The following is a 22775-nucleotide window of genomic DNA, read 5'->3' as shown; positions in this document are numbered from 1 at the left end:
GCACAAGGAAAGGCAAGGACAGATTGAGAAAGCGTGTTGGCCAACACACTAGAGAAGAGAGAAACACGAGAGAAAGGCAAGCAATTCACCACCTGGACTCATTCTCCTAGATGCAACCTTCTGCTGCGTAGGACACACTGCTCCTGGCCAGAAAACTGAGCAGCCCCTAAAAATGGGGATATTCTCTCTCTCAAAACCACAGCTAGTCAGGAACCTTTTCTTACAAACACAGCCTCAGCGAACGGGGCATCCCTTTCAGGACCAAGGTGGGCCGTGAGCAGAGCAATCACCAAGACAGACACTTATCTCATTGACAGTGATGACTGTTCCATTCCCCGTTGGACGGCTTTTTCAAGGCATCAATAATTCTCGCAGTCCCATCCCTCTCACTCGCTTTCCATCGCATGAGGGCAGTAGACTCTGACTTGTCACTTCTTTTCCCTTGGTACTAAATCCAGCGGAAAAACAAGTCAGTCACCATCTCAATTGGCAATGTTGGGTAGCCGCTTCTTTTTGCCTCTCCCACATGGTGGGGCTCTGCCCTGAACCCTCCTCCCATCACGCCTTTATGACTACAAGTAGAAAGCACCCCTTGCGACGACACCTGAAATAGTCACTCTGCACAGATGACTCTGGTCAGACACACCAAACCTGTGGGGAAAACACGTAGAAATTGTCAAGTATCAGAGGGGTAGCCGTGTTAGTCTGGTTCTGTAGAAGCAGCAAAGAATCCTGTGGCACCTTATAGACTAACCGATGTTTTTGCAGCATGAGCTTTCGTGGGTGAATACCCACTTCTTCGGATGCAAGTAGTGGAAAAGCAAGTAGTAGAAATTGTGCTTCTTTTTGGCTTGTAGCTTATTACTTCTTGTAGCTTTTTGCTTCCAGCAAGCACGGACAAGGAGGAGCAAAGGGGACGGCTAGTTGAGGTGCTCAGCGGGCCCACCACAGTCCCAGACTGCACGCCAGGGGAGATCTAGTCATTGAGTGTTGGGGTTCTTAGGGATTGGCTTGTTTTGGCCTTGTTTTCAAATGGGTTTATCTTGATTTTTGGCTTATTGTCAAAGTCGGGGTGCTTATTTCCCCAGTGAAAGTTAGCAATTGTGACTCTGGTCCCTTCCCCAGCCTTAATCCCAAAGAGCCCCACACCCAACAAGGAAGCAAACAAAGTCTGAAGAAAATCACAGCAAGTACAGATGAGGAATTCCAAGCACTGACCACTTACCCACAGCCAGTTATGCACGAGGCAGAAAGCTGAGGACTGTTCATGTCTCCTTAGAAGAATGTCCAGGCTCCTCACAGGCCCACGTCTGCCAATTTCTCCTCTGGCTGCTGCTCCAGGACAATTCCTCTACAAATGCAGCAAATACGCCAACCAAGAGCCCTCACTACAAAAAATTCAATTGGTGCGTGAAATCTTGCCCTCATCCCTGCCTCCCACATCAGCCCCACTAGAGCACACTCAGTCAACACCTACAGTCACCGCTTCACTCTAGCGCCCACTGCCCTGCATCATTTCGGTCCCCTACTTGTTCATAGCTCACAAGACCTAGCCTGTGGGGATGCACACCTAACACACCTGCCCGTGTCCTATGAAGGAAGACAGCACAAAAAGAGGCAAGGACAGAGAGAGAGTGAGAGACAGAGTGTGTGTTGGCCAACACATTAGAGGAGAGAGAGAGAGAGAAAGAAAAACATGGGAGGGAGTCAAGAAACTCACCAGCTGGAGTCATCCCCCTGGATCTAATATGCTGCAGAGGACACACTGGTCCTGGCCAGAGACATGAGCAGCCCCTGAAAATGGGGACATCGTCTCCTTTGTAACCACAACTAGTCAGGAACCTTTTCTTACAAACCCAGCCCCAGCTAACAGGGCGTCCCTACCAGGAGCAAGATGGGCTTTGAGCAGAGCGATCACCAAAGAAGACACTTATCTCATTGAGAGTGGTGGCGGTTCCGCTCCCAGATGGACGCCTTCTGTGTCGCATCAACAACGCTTGCAGACTCATCGCTCTTGCTCTCTTTCCATTGCACGAGGGCAGTAGACTCTGGCCTGTGACTTCTTTTCTCTTGCTACTAAACCCAGCACAAGGGGGAAAAACAAATCAGTTACGCTTTCAGTCAGCAACTTTGGGTAGGCTCTTATTTTCCCCTCCCACACACAGTGGAGCTCCGCCCTCAACCCTATTCCCATTACACCGGTAGGACTGCAAGTAGAAAGCACCCCTTGCAACGACACCCGAAATAGTCACTTTGCACAGCAGACTCTGGTCACACACACACCAAATCTCAAGGGGGAAAATAAAACATACAAATCGGGCTTGGTTTTGGCCTGTAACTTATTGCTCGTTGTAGCTTGCTGCTTCCGGCAAGCAGGGGCAAAGGGGGGAGAGAGAGTCAGGGGTGCACAGCGGACCCACCACATTCCCAGACTGCACGCCAGGAGAGATCTAGTCATTGAGTGCTGGGGTTCTTAGGAATTGGCTTGTTTTGGCCTTATTGGAAATAGGATTAGCTTGATTTTTGGAATATTGTGAATTCAGGGTTCTTATCTACCCAGTGAAAGTTGGCAAGTATGACTCTGGTCTCTTCCCCAGCCTTAATCCCACAGTGCCCCATACCAAACAAGGAAGGAAATGGCCTATGAAGAAAATTACAGTGAGTACAAAAATTCCAAGCACTCACTGCTTACTCACAGCCAGTTAGGCAGAAGGCAGAAACCCGAGGACTGTTGAGGTCTCCTCAGAAGGATGCCCAGGCTGCTCACATCCACTTCTGCATATTCTCGTTTGGTGAGGGCTCCTGGATGATTCCTCTGCAAACTAATAAAGTCAAGTAAGTACCATCACTACACACAGCACTACTGGTGCATTTAATCTTGCCCTCATCCCTGCTTCCCTCTCCCATCCCATCTACATCCGCTCGACTCGATGAACAGAGACTGAGTCAACATCCACAGACACCGCTCCACTCTAGCACCCAATACCCTGCATGATTTTCATCTCCTCCTATTTGTTCATAGCTCCCGAGATCTAGCCTGTGGGGATGCACACCTAGCACTCCTATCCGTGTCCTATGAAGGGAGACAGCACAAGAAGAAGCAAGGACAGAGACAGAGTGAGAGACTGACAGACAGAGTGTGTGTTGGCCAACACATTAGAGGAGAGACAGAGACAGAGAAATAAAACATGGGAGGGAGTCAAGAAACTCAAGAGCTGGAGTCTTCCCCCTGGATCCAACCTTCTGCTGCAGAGGACACACCCCTCCTGGCCAGAGAAATGACCAGTCCCTGAAAATGGGGACCTTGTCTCCTTCATAACCACTAGTTAGGAACCTTTTCTTACAAACCCAGACCTTGCTAATGGGGTGTCCCTACCAGGAGCTGAGCTGTGAGCAGAGCAATCACCAAACCAGACACTTATCTCAGTGACAGTGGCCTCTGCTCGGCTCCCAGATGGACGGCTCTTGCCTGGCATGAACAATGCTCACAGGCTCGCTGCTCTCACTCACTGTCCATCGCATGAGGGCAGTAGACTCCGACGTGTGACTTCTTTTTCCTTGGTACTAAACCCAGCAGAGGGGAGAAAAGCAAAAAAAGAAAACAGCATCTCCGTCTGCAATGTCACGTAGTCTCTTCATTTTACAGCTCCTGTATCCCACGGTTCTGCCCTCAACCCATCTCCCATCACTACTTTACACTTGCAACTAGAAGGGACCCATTGTAACTGCACCCAAAATAGTCACTTTGCTCAGGAGACTCTTGGCCCTTCCCCCACCTTAATGCCAAAGAGCCTCATGCCCAACGACGAAGCACACGGCATGTGAAGAAAAGTACAGCAAGAACAGATGAGGAATTCAAAGCACCGACAGCTAACTCACAGCCAGTTATGTGGGAAGCAGAAAGCCGAGGACTGTTAGTGTCTGCTCAGAAGGATGTTCAGTTTCCTCAGGTCCACATCTGCCAACCTCTCCTCTGGCTACGGCTCCTGGGAAATTCCTCTGGAAATGGATCTGCAAAAGCCAAGCATGAGCCATCACTACGCACATCTCTATTGATGCTTGAAATCTTGCCCTCATCCCTGCCTCCCTCTTCCAGCCCATCTACATCTACCCCACTTGATGAACAGAGACCAAGTTAACACTAACAGTCACCCCTCCACTCCCGCGCCCGCTACCTTGCACAACTTTCCTCCCCTCCTACTTCATCATGGCTCCCGAGACCTACCCTGTGGGGATGCACACCGAGCACACGTGCTCGTGTCGTACGAAGGGAGACAGCACAAGGAAAAGCAAGGACAGAAAGAGAAAGGGTGTGTGTTGGCCAACGTACTGGAGAAGAGAGAGAGAGAGAGAGAGAGAAAAAACACAGGAGGAAGGCAAGCAACTCGCCACCTGGAATCAACCTCCTGGATCCAACTTTTTCTGCAGAGGACACAGCGCTTGTGAACAAAGAAATGAGCAGCCCCTGAAAATTGGGACCTTGTCTCCTTCAGAACCACACCTAGTCAGGAATATTTTGTTACAAACCCAGTCCCAGCTAATGGGGCATTTGTATCTGGATTCAGGTGGGCAGTGAGCGGAGCAATCACCAAAACAGATACTTATCTCATTGACAGTTGCGGCTGCTCCGCTCCCAGCTGGACGGCTCTTGCCTGGCATCCAAAACGCTTGCGATCTCGTCGCTCTCACTCGCTTTCCGTATTGTGAGGTGAGCCGACGCTGACCCTCCACTTCTTTTCTCTTGGTCCTGAACCCAGCACAAGGGGGTGGAGGAGAAACAAACGAGTTAGCATCTCAGTTGGCAACATCACATAAGTTCTTCTCCCATTTACCGCACCCCAGACCTCCACCCATAACCCTTCTTCCGTTACGCCTTCAGGACCACAACTAGAAATCAGCCTGTTGCACGTACACTCAAAATAGCCACTCTGCACAGGAGACTTGTGCCTTTCCCTCCTCTTAACCCCACAGAGCCATGTACCCGACCAGGAACAAAACTGGAGCGAGAACAGATGAGGAATTCGAAGCACCGACCGCTTACTCACAGCCAGTTATGTGGAAGACAGAAAGCTGAGAACTGTTAATCTGTGCTTAGAAGGATGTCCAGGCTGCCCAGGTCCGCGTCTGCTAGTTTCTCCTCCTGCTGCTGCTCCCCGATGATTTCTCTGCAAGTGCAGCAAATAAGCCAAGCAAGAGCCATCGCTACACAAAATACAATTGATGTGTGAAATCTTGCCCTCATCCCTGCCTCCCTCTCCCATCCCATCCACATCAGCCCCACTAGAGCAGAGACTCAGTCAACACCCACAGTCACCGCTCCACTCTAGTGCCCACTGCCCTGCATCTTTTCAGTCCCCTACTTGTTCATAGCTCACAAGACCTAGCCTGTGGGGATGCACACCTAACACACCTGCCCGTGTCCTACGAAGGGAGACAACACAAGGAGAGGCAAGGACAGAGAAAAAGAGAGAGAGAGACAGTGTGTGTTGGCCAACACATTAGAGGAGAGAGAGAGAAAAATGTGGGATGGAGTCAAGAAACTCAACAGCTGGAGTCATCCTCCTCGATCCAACCTTCTGCTGCGTAGGACACACTGTTTGTGGATAGAGAAAAGACCAGCCCCTGAAAATGGGGACCTTGTCTCCCTCGTAACCACAGCAGGTCAGGAATCTTTTCCTACAAACCGAGCCCCAGCTAATGACAAGTCTCAGCCTGGAGGCAGGTGGGCCGTTACCGGAGTCCTCCCCAAACGAGACACTTATCTCACTGATGGTGACGGCTGCTCCACTCCCAGATCGACGGCATCGCCATAGGCTGGCATCGACAACACTTGTGGTCTCCCGGCTCTTGGTGCTTTCCATCTCACAACGGGGGTGGGCTCTTACCCTTCACTTCTTTCTCCGTGGTACTAAGCACAACACAAGAGGGAAAAACAGAAGTTATCATCGGAATCTGCAGTGTTGTGTAGGTGGTTGTTCTCCCATCTCCCATTACACCTTTATAGCTCCATGGAGTCATGAAGAATCCCCTAGCTACCACCTGAGCTGGAACAAGAGCTATACCAGGGAAAGAATTGTGCCCAAGCCTGGATGGGGTCCAGTCTGAGGAAAAAACTTACTGAAGCATCTCTGAGGGTGAGATTATCTGTGTTCAGTTTGATTAGACATAGATTTGCGCTTTTTAATTCGCTTGGTGACTCACTTTGTTCTGTCTGTTACTATTTGGAACCACTTAAATCCTACTTTCCGTATTGATAAAATCACTTTTTACTTATTAATTAACCCAGAGTTAACCTGGAGGGGGGACAATCAGCTGTGTATCTCTCTCTCTATCAGTGTTATAGAGGATGAACTATTTTTGAGTTTACTCCCTATAAGCTTTATGCAGGGTAAAACGGATTTATTTGTGTGTACACACCATTGGGAGTTGGGCATCTGAGTGCTAAAGACAAGCACACTTCTGTGAGCTGTTTTCAGGGAAACCTGCAGCTTTGGGGCAAGTAATTCAGACCCTGGGTCTATGTTGGAGCAGATGGGAGTATCCGGCTCAGCAAGAGAGGGTGCTAGAGTCCTGAGCTAGCAGGGAAAGCAGGGGCAGAGGTAGACTTGGCACATCAGTTGGCAGCTCCCGGGGGTGGTGTCTGTGATCCAACCCGTCACAGGGGCCGTCACTGCCCAAAGTTCTATTGGTGTGTGAGATGCCGCCCTCCCTCTCCCACACATCAGCCCCACTTGATGAACAGAGTCAGAGTCAACTCCCACAGTCACCCCCACCACTACCAATGGAGGATCTAGTACCCATCATGCTTCTCTTCCCCCTCCCAATGCCCCAGTGGGATGCAGGCTCTCCAGCCCTAGACTGTGAGCATCCACCATTGCCCATGTTCTATGCAAGGAGACAAGGAGAGAGACAGAAAAGAGAGCGCGCACATGTTGGCCAACATATGAGAGCAGAGATACACGTACAGGAAGGAGGCAAACTCAGCACCTGTAGTCACCTTCCTGGCTCTCCACAAAGAGAGTTATCGCACTTTGGGAAGACTCCATAGCACCTGACAATTCCTTGAGAGGGCACAAAGGATTCCCCCGAGCTTATCGTGCCCCCGTGAGATGCTGAGGCTTTTCCTCAGGGGCCCTCCCCATACTCACAAATTCTCTCCACTGACAAGAGTATTTGCAGCCCTCCCTCAATACTGAACTTCAGCAAGTTTCCATTTGCTCTTACTCTGCAGATCATTGTCCGGCTTCCATCCCTAGGGATGGGCTCCGGGTGGCTGTTCCTTCCTTGGTCTCTGCCACAGGTTGGCCGATCTCTCATCTGACCAATCTCAGTACGACTGAAAAGAGAGAGAGAGAGAGAGAGAGAACACACTTGTAAGCTAGGTCACCACTTGTGCATGGAAGAACCACGAAGACACATGTCACTGGCTGCTGCTCCCTCCTTTATTCTTCTTCACCTTACCCAGGCCTAAAATACTCACCACTCCTAAGGAGCTACAGCCCTCCAGGAAAGGGACAATCCCAGACCACTGCCAGCCACAGGCAGAGCTGGACCTTCCCCAGGACCCATCCCATGGATAGGAGAAGCATCTCTCTGCTCTCCACGAGGCACCTCACTATGCAGATACTGGATAGAGAAATATCATTTCACAAAAACACGCACCTGCTCCTCCAACATTACAAGAGTGCTCCTCGGCTCCACTGCAAAGCGAAACAGCTAGATTGTGCAGGTCCGCTTCCTGCAGATGCTCCGCTGCCCTCTGCAAGAACAGCAAACCACCTATGGAAGAGCCATCACTGCCAAAAACACTACAGGTGCACAAGACCTTCCAGTACCTGCCTCCACTCTCACACCCACTTCCCTGCATTATTTTCATCCTCTCCTACTTCGCCATGCTTCCCGAGACCTGGCCTCTGGGGATACACAGCTAACTCACCTGCCTGTGTGCAATGAAGTGAAACAGCAGAAAAAGAGGCAAGGACAGACTGACAGAGTGTGTTGGCCAACACTAGAGAAGAGAGAGAGAGAGAGAGAGACACGGGAGGAAGGCAAGCAACTCGCCACCTGGAACCTACCTTTTCTGCAGAGGACACATCTCTTGTCAGCAGAGAAATGAGCAGACCCTGAAAATGGGGACCCAGTCTCCCTCATAACCACAGCTAGTCATGAACATTTTGTTACAAACCCAGGCCCAACTAACAAGACGTCCCTACCTGGAGCCGGGTGGGCCGTGAGCAGAGCTCTCACCAGAACAGACACTTATCTCACTGACAGCAGTAGCTGCTCCGCTCCCAGATGCATGCCTAATGCTTGATTTTGACAATGCTCGTGGTCTCGTCACTCTTGCTCACTTTCCATCGCATGAGGACAGTAGACTCTGACCGTGACTTCTTTTTCCTTGGTACTAATCTCAGCAGAGGGAGGGAAACCAAAAAAAAATTAGCATCTCCAACTGCAATGTCACATAGTCTCTTCATTTCACGTCTCCCGTATCCCAGCCCTCAACCCATCTCCCTTTACTACTTTACAATTGCAACTGGAAGGCACCCATTGTAAAGGCACCCATAAAAACATAAGAATGGCCAAACTGGCTTAGACCAAAAGATCCATCCAGCCCAGTATCCTGGCCATTGCCAGGTGCCCCAGAGGGAATTAACCCAACGGGTAATTATCAAGTGATCTCTCTCCTGCCATCCATCTCCACCCTCTGAAAAACAGAGGCTAGGGACATCATTCCTTACCCATCCTGGCTAATAGCCATTAATGGACCTAACCTCTACGAATTTATCCAGTTCTCTTTTACACCCTGTTATAGTCCTGGCCTTCACAAGTTCCACAGATTGACTGTGCGCTGCGTGAAGAAGAACTTCCTTTTATTTATTTTAAACCTGCTGCCCATTAATTTCATTTGGTGGCCCCTAGTTCTTATATTATAGAAAGTAAACTTATTTTTCCTTGTTCACTTTTTCCACACCTCTCGTGATTTTATATACCTCTATCATATGCCCCCTTAATCTCCTCTTTTCCAAGCTGCAAAGTCCTAGCCTCTTTAATCTCTCCTCATATGGGATCCATTCTGAACCCCTAATCATTTTAGTTGCCCTTCTCTGAACCTTTTCTAATGCCAGTATATCTTTTTTGAGATGAGGAGACCACATCCATACCCAGTATTCAAGATGTGGGAGTACCATGGATTTATATAAGGACAGCAAGATATTCTCTGCCTTATTCTCTATTCCTCTTTTAATGATTCCAAACATCCTGTTTGCTTTTTTGACTGCCGCTGCACACTGCGTGGACATCTTCGGAAAACTATCCACGATGACCCTAAGATCTCGTTCCTGATTAGTTGTAGCTAAATTAGCCCCCATCATATTTTATGTATAGTTGGGGTTGTTTTTTCCAATGTGCATTACTTCACATTTATCCACATGAAATTTCATTTGCCATTTTGTTGCCCAATCGCTTAGTTAAATCCAATGAACACTGAATAACTTCAAAAAGTTCCCATAAACTATCTTGAGCAATTTAGTATCATCTGCAATCTTTGCCACCTCACCTTTCTCCAGATTATTTATGAATAAATTGAATAGGATTTGTCCTAGCATTGACCCTTGGGGAACACAACTAGTTACCCCTCTCCATTCTGAAAATTTACCATTAATTCCTACCCTTTGTTCCCTGTCTTTTAAGCAGTTCTCAATCCATGAAAGGATCTTCACCAAAGGCTCGTATGAAAATAAAGTTATCACTGGAAAAGGGTGAAGGACCTTATCAAAGGCTTTCTGGAAACCTAAGTACACTTTGTCCCAAAATAGTCACTTGGTTCAGGAGATTCTTGTCCCTTCCCCAGCCTTAATCCCAGAGTCTCATAACAAACGAGGAAGCACACGGCCTGTGAAGAAAACTACAGCGAGCAGAGGTGAGGAATTGAAAGTGCTCCTCTCTTACTCACAGGGAGTTATGCAAAAGGCAGAAAGATGAGGAATATTCATGTCTCCTTAAAAGGATGTCCAGGCTGCTGAGGTCCACTTCTGCATATTCTCGTCCGGCGAGGGCTCCTGGATGATTCCTCTGCAAACTAATAAAGTCAAGTAAGTACCATCACTACACAGAGCTCTATTAGTGCATTTAATCTTGCCCTCATGCCCGCCTCCCTCTCCCATCCCATCTACATCAGCCCCACTTAATGAACAGTAACCAAGTCAACATCGACAGTCTACACTCCACTCTAGTGCCCACTACTCTGCATGATTTTCATCCCCTCTTACTTGTTCATAGCTCCCGACACCTAGCCTGTGGGGATGCACACGTAACACACCTGTCCGTGTGCTATGAGGGGAGACAGCACAAGGAGATGCAAGGACATAGACAGAGAGAGAAAAAGTGTTGGCCAACACACTAGAGAAGAGACAGAAAGAGAAAGAGCAAGGCAAGAAACTCACCAGCTGGATTCATCCCCCTGGATCCAACCTTCTGCTGCAAAGAACACACTGCTTGTCAACAGACCAATAACCAGCCCCTGAAAATGGGGACCTTGTCTCCCTCATAACAGCAGCTAGTCAGCAATCTTTTCTTACAAACCCAGGCCCAGCTAATGGGGCATCCCTACCTGGAGCCAGGTGGGCCATGAGCAGATCCCTCACCAAACCAGACATTTATCTCACTGACAGCGGTGACTGCTCCGCTCCCAGATGTACAGCTAATGCCTGATTTCGACAATGATCGCGGTCTCGTCGGTCTCGCTTTCCTTCGCATGAGGACAGTAGACTGATACGTGACTTCTTTTCCCTTGGTACTAAACCCCGCACAAGGAGAAAAACAAGCAAGTTACCATCTCAGTAGGCAAATGTCACATTGGCTCTTCTTTTCCCCTCTCCCACACGGGGGAGCTCTGCCCTCAATACTCTTCCCATTACACCTTTAGCATTACAACCAAAAAGCAGCCCTTGCAACAGCACCCGACATAGTCACTCTGCGTAGCAGACTCTGGCCCCTCCCCAGCCTTAATACCACAGAGCCCCACACCCAACAAGGAGACACACGGCCTGTGAAGAATACTACACCGAGTATAGATGAGGTATTCCACTGGCACCGACCGCTTACTCACAGCCAGTTATGCAGGAGGCAGAAAGCTGAGGACTGTTCATGTCTGCTTAGAAGGATGTTCAGGTCCACTTTTGAGAGTCTCTCCTCCAGACAGCGCTCCTGGACAATTCCTCTGCCAGTGCAGTTGCAAAAGCCAAGGATGAGTCAGCATTACACAAAGCTCTGAAGGTATGTGAAATCTTGCCCTAATCTCTGCCTCCCTCTCTCATTTGGTCTACATCAGCCCCAGGCGATGATTAAAGACCAAGTCAACACCCACAGGCACTGCTCCACTGTGGCACCCACTAATATGCATGATTTTCATACCCTCCTAATTTTTCATGGGTCCCAAAGACGTAGACTGTGCGGATGCACACCTAGCACCCTTTTCCCGCGTCCTACATAGGGAGACGGCACCAGGAAAGGCAAGGAAGGGAGAATGAAAGAGCGAGAGTGTTGGCCAACACAATAGAGAAGACAGAGAAACATGGGAGGAAGGCAAGTAACTAGACACCTGGAGTCATCCTCTAGATGCTACCTTCTGCTGCGTAGGTCACACTGCTCCTGACCAGAGGAATCATCAGCCCCTGAAATTGGGAACCTTGTCTCTCTTACAACCACAGCTAGTCAGGAACCTTTTCTTACAAACCCAGTCCTAGCTAACGGGGCATCCCTACCAGCATCAACATGGGCCATGAGCCGAGCCCTCACCAAAACAGACTTATCTCACTGACAGCGACGGCTCTTCTGCTGCCAGATGGACAGCTTTTGCGTGGCATCAACCATGTTCACGGTCTCATCGCTCTCTTTCCATCACATGAGGGCTGTAGACTGGCAAATGACTTCTTTTTCTTTGGTATCAAATCCAGCAGAGGAGGGAAAAACAAAAAAATATAGCATCTCCATCTGCAATGTCGCATAGTCTCTTCATTTCCCATCTCCCGTATCCCAGGGCTTCACCCTCAACCCATCTCCCATTACTGCTTTACAACTGCAAGTCGAAGATACCCATTGTAACGGCACCCAAAATAGTCACTTTCTCAGGAGACTCTGGCCACTCCCTAGCCTTAATCCCACAGAGCCTTGTACCCAACGAGGAAGCACACGGCCTGTGAATAAAAGTACAGCGCTTACTCACAGCCATTTATGCAGGAGGCAGAAAGCTGAGGACTGTTCATGTCTGCTTAGAAGAATGTTCAGGCTGATCAGGTTCACTTCTGAGATTCTCTCCTCCAGGTAGGGCCCCTGGACAATTCCTGTACCAGCGCAGCTGCAAAAGCCATGCATGATCCAGCATTACACAGTTGTGAAGGTGTGTGAAATCTTGCCCTCATCTCTCGCTCCCTCTGCCATTCCATTTACATCAGCCCCACCTGATGAACACAGATCGACTCAAAACCGACAGTCTCCAATCCACTCTCATCCCTTCTACCCCACATAATTTTTGTCCCCTCCTACTTCTTCATTACTCCCGAGACCCAAGCCTGTGGGGAGCACACCTAGCACACCTGCCCATGTGCCATGAAGCAAGACAACGCAAAATGAGGCAAGGACAGATTTAGAGAGAGTGTGTTGGCCAACACACAGAGAAAAAAGAGAGAGATTAACACGGGAGGAAGGCAAGCAACTCCTCACCTGGAATCATCCTCCTGGATCCAAGCTTTTCTGCAGAGGACACACCGCTTGTGAACGGAGAAATGAGCTGATGCTGAAAATGGGGACCTTGTCTCCCACATATCCACAGCTCATTTTGTTACACACCGAGCCGTAGCTAACTGGGCATCCGTACCTGAAGCCAAGTGAGAAGTGAGCAGAGCCCTCACCTAACAAGACACTTATCTCACTGACAGTGACGGCTACTCGGCTCCAAGCTGGACGGCTCTTGCCTGGCATCAGTAATGTTCGCTGTCTCCCCGCTCTTACTTGCTTTCCATCGCATGAGGGGAGCAGACTCTGACCCTCCACTTCTTTTCCCTTGGTACTAAACCCACAGAGCACCATGTTCAACGAGGAAATTCACAGCCTCTGAACCAAACTGAAGCGAGTACAGATGAGGGATTCCAAACACCGACTGCTTAATTAGAGTCACATGCTTAACAGCCTCACCTGAGTCTTAGCAGGTTAATTGGAGTCAGGTGTTCTCATTAGCCTGGAGCAGCCCCTGCTCTGGTCACTCAGGGAACAGAAAACTACTTATCCAGTGGCAGGTTTATTTCCCTTCTACTACTCTGCTGTTCCCAACTGGCCTGGGTCTATCACAGCAGATACTGGATAGAGTGAGATTTCACAAACACACACACCTGCTCCTTGAATATCACGACAGCACTCCTTAGCTCCACTGCCAAGTGAAAAACATCTAGATTGTGCAGGTCTGGTTCCTCCTGATGCTTCTCCTCTGTCTGGGGCAGCTCCATTCGACTTGAGCGGGCCTCTGCAAGAACAGCAAACCATCTATGGAAGAGCTATCACTGTCCAACATGCTACTGTGCTAGATATTTTACAATACCTGCCTCCACTCTCACACCCACGACCCCACATGATTTTCATCCCCTCCTACTTCTTCCTGGCTCCCGAGACCTAGCCTGTGGGGATCCACACCTACCCGTGTCCTATAAAGGGAGAAAGCACAGGGAGAGGCAAGGACAGACAGAAAGAAAGAGTGTGTGTTGGCCAACACAGTACAGAAAAGAGAGAGAGAGAGAGAGAGGGAGAGAAACACAGGAGAAGAGGAAGGAACTCGCCAGCTCGAGGCATCCCCCTGGATCCAACCTTCTCTTGCGGAGGACACACTGCTTGTGGATGGAAAAATGAGCAGCTCCTGAAAACGGGGACCTTGTCTCCCTCGTATCCACAGCTAGTTCAGGAACCTTTTCTTACAAACCCAGCCCCAGCTAACAGGATGTCTCTACCTGGAGTCAGATCGGCTGTGAGCAGAACCCTCAGCAAAACAGACACTTATCTCAGTGACAGTAGCATCTCCTCGGCTCCCAGATGTACGGCTCTTGCCTGGCCTGAACAATGCTCACAGGCTCGCTGCTCTCACTCACTTGCCATCGCATGAGGGCAGTAGACTCTGACGTGTGACTTCTTCTTCCTTGGTACTAAACCCAGCAGAGGGGAGAAAAAGAAAAAAAAAATAGCATTTCCATCTGCAATGTCGCGTAGTCTCTTCATTTCACATCTCCTGTATCTCACAGCTCCGCCCTCAAACCATCTCCCGTTACTACTTTACACCTGCAACTAGAAGGGACCCATTGTAACTGCACCCAAAATGGTCACTTTGCTCAGGAGACTCCTGTCCCTTCCCCAGCCTTAATACCACTGTGCCCGGTACCCAACAAGGAAGCACATGGCCTGTGAAGAAAACTACAGCAAGTACAGATAAGGAATTGAAAGCACTGAGCGCTTACTCACAGGCAGTTGTTCAGAAGGCAGAAAGCTGAGGACTGTTCATGTCTCCTTAGAAGGATGTCCAGGCTGCTCAGATCCACTTCTGCCAGTTTCTCCTTGGGCTGGGGCTCCTGGACAATTCCTCTGCAAGCGCAGCTGCAAAAGCCAAGCATGAGCCATAACTACACACAGCTCTATTGGTGCTTGAAATATTGGCCTCATCCCTGCCTCCCTCTTCCATCCCATCTACATCGGCCCCACTCGACGAACAGAGACCAAGTTAACACCAACAGTCACCGCTCCACTTTAGCGCCTACTGCCCAACATGGTTTTCGTCCCCTCCTACTACTCCAAGGCTTCCAAGACCTAACCTGTGGTGATGCACACCTACCCATGTCCTAAGAAGGAAGACAGCATAAGGAAAGGCAAGGATAGAGAGAGGGTGTGTGTTGGCCAACATACTAGAGAACAGAGAGAAACACAGGAGGAAGGCAAGCAACTCTCCACCTGCAGCCATTCTCCTGGATCTAACCTTCTGCTGCAGAGGACACACTACTCCTGGCCAGAGAACTGAGCAGCCCCTGAAAATGGGGACCTTGTCTCCCTCATAACCACTAGTTGAGAATCTTTTCCTACAAACCCAGCCCCAGCTAACGGAGCATCGCTACCAGAAGCAAGGGGGCCATGAGCAGAGCAATCACCAAAACAGACACTTATTATTGAGAGTGGCAGCTGTTCCACTCCCAGTTGGATGGCTTTTCCGTAGCATCAATAGCTCTCACGGTCCGATCACTTTTGCTCACTTTCCAAAGTATGAAGGGAGTAGACTCTGACACCTGATTTCTTTTCCCTTGGTACTAAAGCCAGCACAAGGAGAAAAAATAAGTTAACATCTAAGCAGGCAACGTCGCGTTAGCTCTTCTTTTCACCTCTCCCACACGGCGGTGCTCCGCCCTCAACACTCTTCCCATGACACCTTTAGCATTTCAGCCAAAAAGCAGCCCTTGCAACAGCACCCGACAGTCACTCTGAACAGCGGACTCTGGCCACTCCCCAACCTTAATACCGCAGAGTCCTGTACTCAACGAGGAAGCACACGACCTGTGAACAATACTAGAGCAAGTAAAGATGAGGAATTAAAAGTATAAGTTTTAAACAAACAGTTTAATACTGTAACCAGTAATGATGATTGTGAAGCTTGGTTGAGGTGGTGCAGTCAGAGGGTGGGATATTTCCCAGGGAATGCCTTACTGCTAAATGATGAACTAGCACTCAGCTGAGCCCTCAAGGGTTAACGCATTGTTGTCAATATAACCTCACACTCTACAAGGCAGCACGAACGGAGGGAGGGAGGGGAGACAGCATGGCAGAGAGACACACACCCTGTGTGTGTGTGGGGAGAGCGAGAGATGCACATTGCCCCTTCAAGTGCGCTGACACCACTTTAAGGACATTGCCTTTTTAAGTAGGTCAGGAAGTTGAGACAGCAGCTGCGGGCAGCAGGCTCTCTCCACCCTGAGCCCTGTCCTGTCCCCACCCTGCTCTAGACGGAGAAGGGGTAAGTGGGGGGCAGGAGTAGGGGGAGGGGGACACCCTGACATTAGCCCCCCTTTCCCTTGCACAGCAAGCAGGAGTCTCCAGGGAGCAGCTCCAAGGCAGAGGGCAGGAGCAGCACATGGCAGTGGGGGGAGGAACTGCCGGCAATTGATAGCCTGCTGGGTGGCTGCCGCACAGAGAACTTAGGGGGGCGGGGAGCTGATGGGGGCTTGGAACCAGGGTGGACCGGCAGCCCCCCACCAGCTAGCTGAAACCGGCTGCTCTTCCTGCAAGGACTGGATAAACCAGGCAGCTGCCAAGCAACGTTATAAGGGAGCATTGCACAATGTTACACGAGCATGTTCCCTAATTGATCAGCAACGTAACAACGTTAACCGGGGCGACTTTAAGTGAGGAGTTCAGTGCTTTGAATACAGTATCGCTTACTCACAGCCAGTTATGTGCAAGGCAGAAAGCTGAGGACTGTTAATCTCTGCTTAGAACAATGTCCAAGCTGCTCAGGTCCACGTCTGCCACCTTCTCCTTCGGCTGCTGCTCCTCCATGATTCCTCTAGAAGCGCAGCTGCAAAAGCCAGGCATGAGACATCACTACATATAGCTCTATTGGTGCGTGAAATCCACTCACTGAATACAGACCGAGTAAACACTGAGTCACTGCTCCACTCTCGCGCCCACTGTCCAGCATGATTTTCATCCCCTCCTACTTCTTCATGGCTCCCGAGACCTAGCCTGTGGGGATGCACAGCTAGCACCACTGCCCATGTCCTATGAAGGGAAACAGCACAAGGAGAGGCAAGGACAGAGAGAGATGGACACAGGGAGAGAGTGTTGGCCAACACATTAGAAGAGAGAGAGAAAAAAAAAACACAGGAGGAAGGCAAGAAACTGGAGTCATCCCCTTGGATTGAACCTACTGCTAGCAGGGACGGCTCCAGGGGTTTTGCTGCCACAAGCAGCCAAAAAAGCCGCGATCGCGATCTGTGGCAATTCAGCGGGAGGTCCTTTGCTCCTAGTGAGGGACCCTTCGCCGAATACCTGAAAGTGACGCCCTGCTCAGGAGTTTCCGCCCCAAGCACCTGCTTGATAAACTGGTGCCTGGAGCCAGCCCTGACTGCTAGAGAGAACACCATTTATGGACAGAGAAATGAGCAGCCCTTGAAATGGGGACCTTGTCTCCCTCCTAACCACAGCTACTCAGGAACCTTTTCCTACAAACTGAGCCCCAGCTAACGACAAGTCTCAGCCTGGAGGCAGGTGGGCCGTTACCAGAGTCCTCCCCAAACCAGACACTTATCTCACTGATGGTCACGGCTGCTCCACTTCCAGCTCGACGGCATCTGCATATCCTGGCATCAGCAATGCTCGCTGTCTCACGGCTCTTGTGCGCTTTCCATCTCACAACTGGGGTGAGCTCTTACCCTTGACTTCTTTGTCTGTGGTACTAAGCACAACACAAGAGGGAAAAACAAAAGTTATCATCAGAATCTGCAATATTGTGTATGTTGTTCTTCTCCCATTACACCTTTATAGATACAATTAAAAAGTACACAACGCACATTCAATTTCTGGAATTCCTGGCCAGAGAACACTGTGAAAGCCAAGGCTATAACAGGTTTCAAAAAAGAACTAGGTAAATTCATGGAGGATCGGTCTATCAATGGCTATTGGTCAGGATGGTGCCATTATCCTCTGTTTGCCCAGAAACTGGGAATGGGCGACACAGGATGGATCACGTCTCGATTCCCTGTTCCATTCCTTCCCTCTGAAGCACCTGGCATTAGCCACTGTCAGAAGACAGGACACTGGGCTAGATGGATCCTTGATCTGACCAAGTACTGCCCTTCTAATGTTTATATGTTGAGCAGCCTGTTGCACCTGCACCCAAGAGAGTCACTATGCAGAAGAGACTATTGTCTCTTCCCCTGGATGTAACCCCACACCTACTCCCAAAATAGGGAAATTCTCCTCCCACACCCAGAACAAGGAGGAAAACTTTTATAAAAAACCAAACCCACCTAAAGTGAAGCAGCCGCCTGTACTCAGCCTCTACCATGCATTTATCTTAACTGTCAGCCGTGCTGCTAAAAGTCATGAAGTGTTGTTATGTGCGAGGCAGGAAGCTGAGGACTGCTCATTTCTGCTTAGAAGGATGTTCAGGCTGATCAGATCCACTTCTGCCAGCTTCTTCTCGGGCTGGGGCTCCTGGACACTTCCTCTGGAAGTGCACCTGCAAAACCCACGCATGAGCCATCAGTACAAAAAGTACTATTCATGCATGAAATCTTGCCCTCATCCCTGCCTTCCTCTCCCTTGTCATCTACCTGAGCCCGACTCGATGAACAGAGATGAGTAATCAGAGTCACCGCACCACTGCTCCTCATGATTTTTCTCCGCTCTTCCTTCTCCATGGCTCCCAAGACCTAGCCTGTGAGGATGCACACCAAGCACCCTGCCCGTGTCCTATGAAGGGAAATGGCGCAAGAAAAGGTAAGGGGAGAGAGAGAGAGAGAGAGAGGGTGTGTGTTGGCCAACATACTAGACGACAGACAGAGAGAGAAAGAGAAAAACACGGGTGGAAGGCAAGCAACTCACCACCTGCAGTCATCCTCCTGGATCCAACCTTCTACTGCAGAGAACTCGCCACTCCTGGCCAGAGAACTGAGCAGCCTCTGAAAATGGGGACCTTATGCCCTTCATAACTACAGCTAGTCAAGAACATTTTCTTACAAACCCAGCCCCAGCTAATGTGGCATCCCTACCAGGAGCAGGGAGGGCCGTGAGCAGAGCAATCACCAAAACAGACACTTATCTCATTGAGAGTGGTGGCTGTTCCACTCCCAGTTGGACGGCTTTTGCGTGGCATCAACAATACTCGCAGTGTCATCGCTCTCCTTCACTTTCCATCGCATGAGGGCAGTAGATTCTGGCACGTGATTTATTTTCCCTTGGTACTAAACCCAGCACAAGGGGAGAAAACAGATCAGTTACCACCTTAGTTCATAATGTCTTCTAGGCTCTTCCCTTCAACTCTCCCGCATGGCAGGGCTCCGCCCTCAACCCTCTTCCCGTTACACCTTTAGCATTGCAACCAAAAGCACCCCTTGCAACGGCACCCGACAGTCACTCTGCACAGCAGACTCTGGCCCCTCCCCAGCCTTAATACCACAGAGCCCCATACCCAATGAGGAAGCACACGGGCTGTGAAGAATACTACAGTGAGTACAGATGAGGATTTCAAAGCACTGACCTCTTACTCACAGCCAGTTAAGCGGGAGGCAGGAAGCGGAGGACTATTCATGTCTCCTTAGAAGAATGTCCAGGCTGCTCACGTCCACTTCTGCATATTCTCACCCAGCTAGGGCTCCTGGATGATTCCTCTGGAAACTAATAAAGCCAAGCAAGTACCATCACTACACAGAGTTCTATTGGTGTATTTAATCTTGCCCTCATCCCTGCCTCCCTCTCTCATCCCATCTCAATCCGCCCGACTCGATAAACAGAGACTGAGTCAACATCCACAGACACCACTCCACTCTAGCGCCCACTGTCCTGCATGATTTTCATCCCCTCCTACTTGTACATAGCTCCTGAGACCTAGCCTATGGGGATGCACACCTAGCACTCCTGCCTATGTCCTACGAAGGGAGACAGCACAAGAAGAGGCAAGGACAGAGAGACAGACAGAGTGTGTGTTGGCCAACACAGAGGAGAGAGAGAGAAAAACATGGGAGGGAGTCAAGAAACTCACGAGCTGGAGTCATCCCCCTGGATCCAACCTTCTGCAGCAGAGGACACACTGCTTGTGGACAGAAAAATGACCAGCCCCTGAAAATGGGGACCTTGTCTCCCTCGTAACCACTAGTTAGGAACCTTTTCTTACAAACCCAGCCCCAGCTAATGTGGCATCCCTACCAGGAGCAGGGAGGGCCGTGAGCAGAGCAACCACCAAACCAGACACTTCTCACTGAGAGTGGTGGCGGTTCCACTCACAGATGGACGGCTTTTGCATCGCATCAACAATGCTCGTGGTCTTGTCACTCTTGCTCCCTTTCCATTGTGTGAGGACAGTAGACTGACGCGTGACTCCTTTTCTCTTGGTACTAAAACCAGCACAAAGAGGTAAATAATTAAGTTACCCTCTCAGTCGGCAGTGTCCGGTAGGCTTTTTTCGCCTCTCCCACACAGTGGGACTCCGCCCTCTATCCTTTTCCCATTACACATTTAGGACAGAAAGTAGAAAGGAGCCCTTGCAACAACCACTGAAAAAGCCACTCTGCACTGCAGACTCTGCACAGAAATGCCAAACCCGCAGAGAAATATGCAGCAATTGGGCTTGCTTTTGGCTTAATTGGCTCGTGAGTTGCTTGTTGGCTAGTTTTTGGCTTGTAGGTTGTTCCTCGTTGTAGCTTCTTGTCTTTTTTTTTTTTTTGATCGGCTCCCAGCAGTCGGGGGCAAGCAGGAGGAAAGAGGGGAAGAGAGTCCACAGCCAGCCCACCGCAGTCCCAGACTGCACACCAGGCGAGATCTAGTCACAGAGCTTTGGGGTTCTTAGGGATTGGCATGTTTTGAAATGGAATTAGCTTGATTTTTCACTTAGACTCATAGACTTTAAGGTCAGAAGGGACCATTATGATCATCTAGTCTGACCTCCTGTACAAAGCAGGCCACAGAATCTCACCCATCCACTTCTATAACAAACCCCTAACCTATGTCTGAGTTACTCAAGTCCTCAAATTGTGGTTTGAAAACGTCAAGTTGCAGAGAATCCTCCAGCAAGTAACCCGTGCCCCATGCTGCAGAGGAAGGCGAAAAACCTCCAGGGCCTCTGCCAATTAGCACCTCCCTCTACAATGTCACAGTCTCTTCATTTCACAAATCCTGCATCCCACAGCTCTGCCCTCAACCCATCTCACATTACACCTTTAGCATTACAACCAAAAAGCAGCCCTTGCACCCAACATTGTCACTCTGGCACCCCCCACCAGCATGAATCCCACAGAGCCCAGTACCCAAAGACAAAGCACATGGCCTGTGAAAGATACTACAGCGAGTACAGATAAGGAAGTGAAAGCACTGACCATTTACTCACAGCCAGTTACGCAGAAGGCAGAAAGATGACAACTATTCATGTCTCCTTAGAAGGATGTCCAGGCTGCTCAGGTCCACTTATGCATATTCTCACCCATCGAAGGCTCCTGGATGATTCCTCTTCAAACTAATAAAGTCAAGCAAGTACCGTCACTACACAGAGCTCTACTGGTGCGTTTAATCTTGCCCTCATCCCTGCCTCCCTCTCCCATCCCATCCACATCCGCCCGACTCCATGAACAGAGATTGAGTCAACATCCACAGACACCGCGCCACTCTAGCGCGCACTGCCCTGCATGATTTTCATCCCCTCCTACTTGTTCATAGCTCCCAAGACCTAGCCTGTGGGGATGCACACCTAGCACGCCTGCCCATGTGCTATGAAGGGAGACGGGATAAGGAGAGGCAAGGACAGAGACAGAGAGAGAGAGAAACAGTGTTGGCCAACATACTAGAGAAGAGACAGAGAGAGAGAGAGAAACATGGGAGGAAGGCAAGCAACTCGTCACCTGGAGTCATCCCCCTGGATCTCACCTTCTGATGCAGAGGACACACTGCTACTGGCCAGAGAACTGAGCAGCCCCTGAAAATGGGGACCTTGTCTCCCTCATAAACACAGCTAGTCAAAAACACTTTCTTACAAACACAGCCCCAGCAAATGGAGCGTCCCTACCAGGAGCAAGGTGGGCCGTGAGCAGAGCAATCACCAAAACAGACAGTTATCTCATTGAGAGTGGCGACTGTTCCACTCCCAGTAGGACGGCTTTTCCTTGGCATCAGTAGTTCTTGAGGTCCCATCGCTCTCGCTCGCTTTCCATGACATGAAGGCAGTAGACACTGACACGTGACTTCTTTTCCCTTGGTACTAAACCCAGCACGAGGGGAAAAAAACAAGTAAGTTACCATCTCAGTGGGCAATGTTGGGGAGGCTCTACTTTTCGCCTCTCCCACACAGTGAAGCTCTGCCCTGAACCCTCATCCCATCACACCTTTAGGACTACAAGTAGAAAGCAACCCTTGGAATGACACCTTAAACAGTCACTCTGCACAGCAAACTCTTGTCACACACACCACACCTGTGGGGAAAAGCATGTTTTTGGCTTGTAACTTATTGCTTCTTTTGGCTTGTTGCTTCCAGCAAGCAGAGGCAAAGGGGGGCGAGAGTCAGGGGTGCACAGCGGGCCCACCACAGTCCCAGACTGCAGACGCCAGGAGAGATCTAGAGACTCTGGTCCCTTCAAGCTTTAATCACACAGAGCCCCATAGACAATGAGGAAGCAAACAGAGGGTGAAGAAAATTGCAGTGAGTACAGATGAGGAATTCCAAGCCCTGACCTCTTACTCACAGGCAGTTATGTGGGAGGCAGAAAGCTGAGGACTGTTCATGTCTGCTTAGAAGGATTTCCAGGTGGCTCAGGTCCACTTCTGCCAATTTCTCCTCCGGCTGCTGCTCCTGGATGATTCCTCTGCAAACGCAGTAAGTAACCCAAGAAAAAGCCATCACTACACAAAATTCAACTGGTGCATGAAATCTTGCCCTCATCCCTACCTCCCTGTCCCATGCCATCCACATCAGCCCCACTAGAGCAGAGACTCAGTCAACACCCACAGTCACCGCTCCACTCTAGTGCCCACCACCCTGTGTGATTTTG

At 49.8% G+C, this 22775-nt stretch overlaps 4 long non-coding RNA genes across 4 annotated transcripts; all 4 read right to left on the bottom strand.

Annotated features, from left to right (window-relative positions):
* Positions 1-3508: 3508 nt before the first annotated feature.
* Positions 3509-5326, bottom strand: LOC123345924. Its single transcript, XR_006572882.1, has 3 exons — positions 5046-5326; positions 3880-4747; positions 3509-3564 (listed from the first exon to the last, which is right to left on the bottom strand). It is a non-coding gene; the product is annotated as an uncharacterized LOC123345924 (long non-coding RNA).
* A 232-nt stretch (positions 5327-5558) lies between these two features.
* LOC123345922 lies at positions 5559-7685 on the bottom strand. The gene is made up of 3 exons (XR_006572880.1): positions 7663-7685; positions 7225-7336; positions 5559-5908 (listed from the first exon to the last, which is right to left on the bottom strand). It is a non-coding gene; the product is annotated as an uncharacterized LOC123345922 (long non-coding RNA).
* Positions 7686-16483: 8798 nt separating this feature from the next.
* On the bottom strand, positions 16484-18398 carry LOC123345923. The gene is made up of 3 exons (XR_006572881.1): positions 18357-18398; positions 18051-18262; positions 16484-17476 (listed from the first exon to the last, which is right to left on the bottom strand). It is a non-coding gene; the product is annotated as an uncharacterized LOC123345923 (long non-coding RNA).
* A 1627-nt stretch (positions 18399-20025) lies between these two features.
* On the bottom strand, positions 20026-22529 carry LOC123345925. Its single transcript, XR_006572883.1, has 4 exons — positions 22470-22529; positions 21797-21988; positions 21114-21250; positions 20026-20135 (listed from the first exon to the last, which is right to left on the bottom strand). It is a non-coding gene; the product is annotated as an uncharacterized LOC123345925 (long non-coding RNA).
* Positions 22530-22775: the final 246 nt, after the last annotated feature.

The sequence above is a fragment of the Mauremys mutica genome, chromosome 12 (genome assembly GCF_020497125.1).
Source record: "Mauremys mutica isolate MM-2020 ecotype Southern chromosome 12, ASM2049712v1, whole genome shotgun sequence".
Lineage (NCBI taxonomy): Eukaryota > Metazoa > Chordata > Testudines > Geoemydidae > Mauremys > Mauremys mutica.
This window is presented reverse-complemented; position numbering and strand designations above follow the sequence as displayed.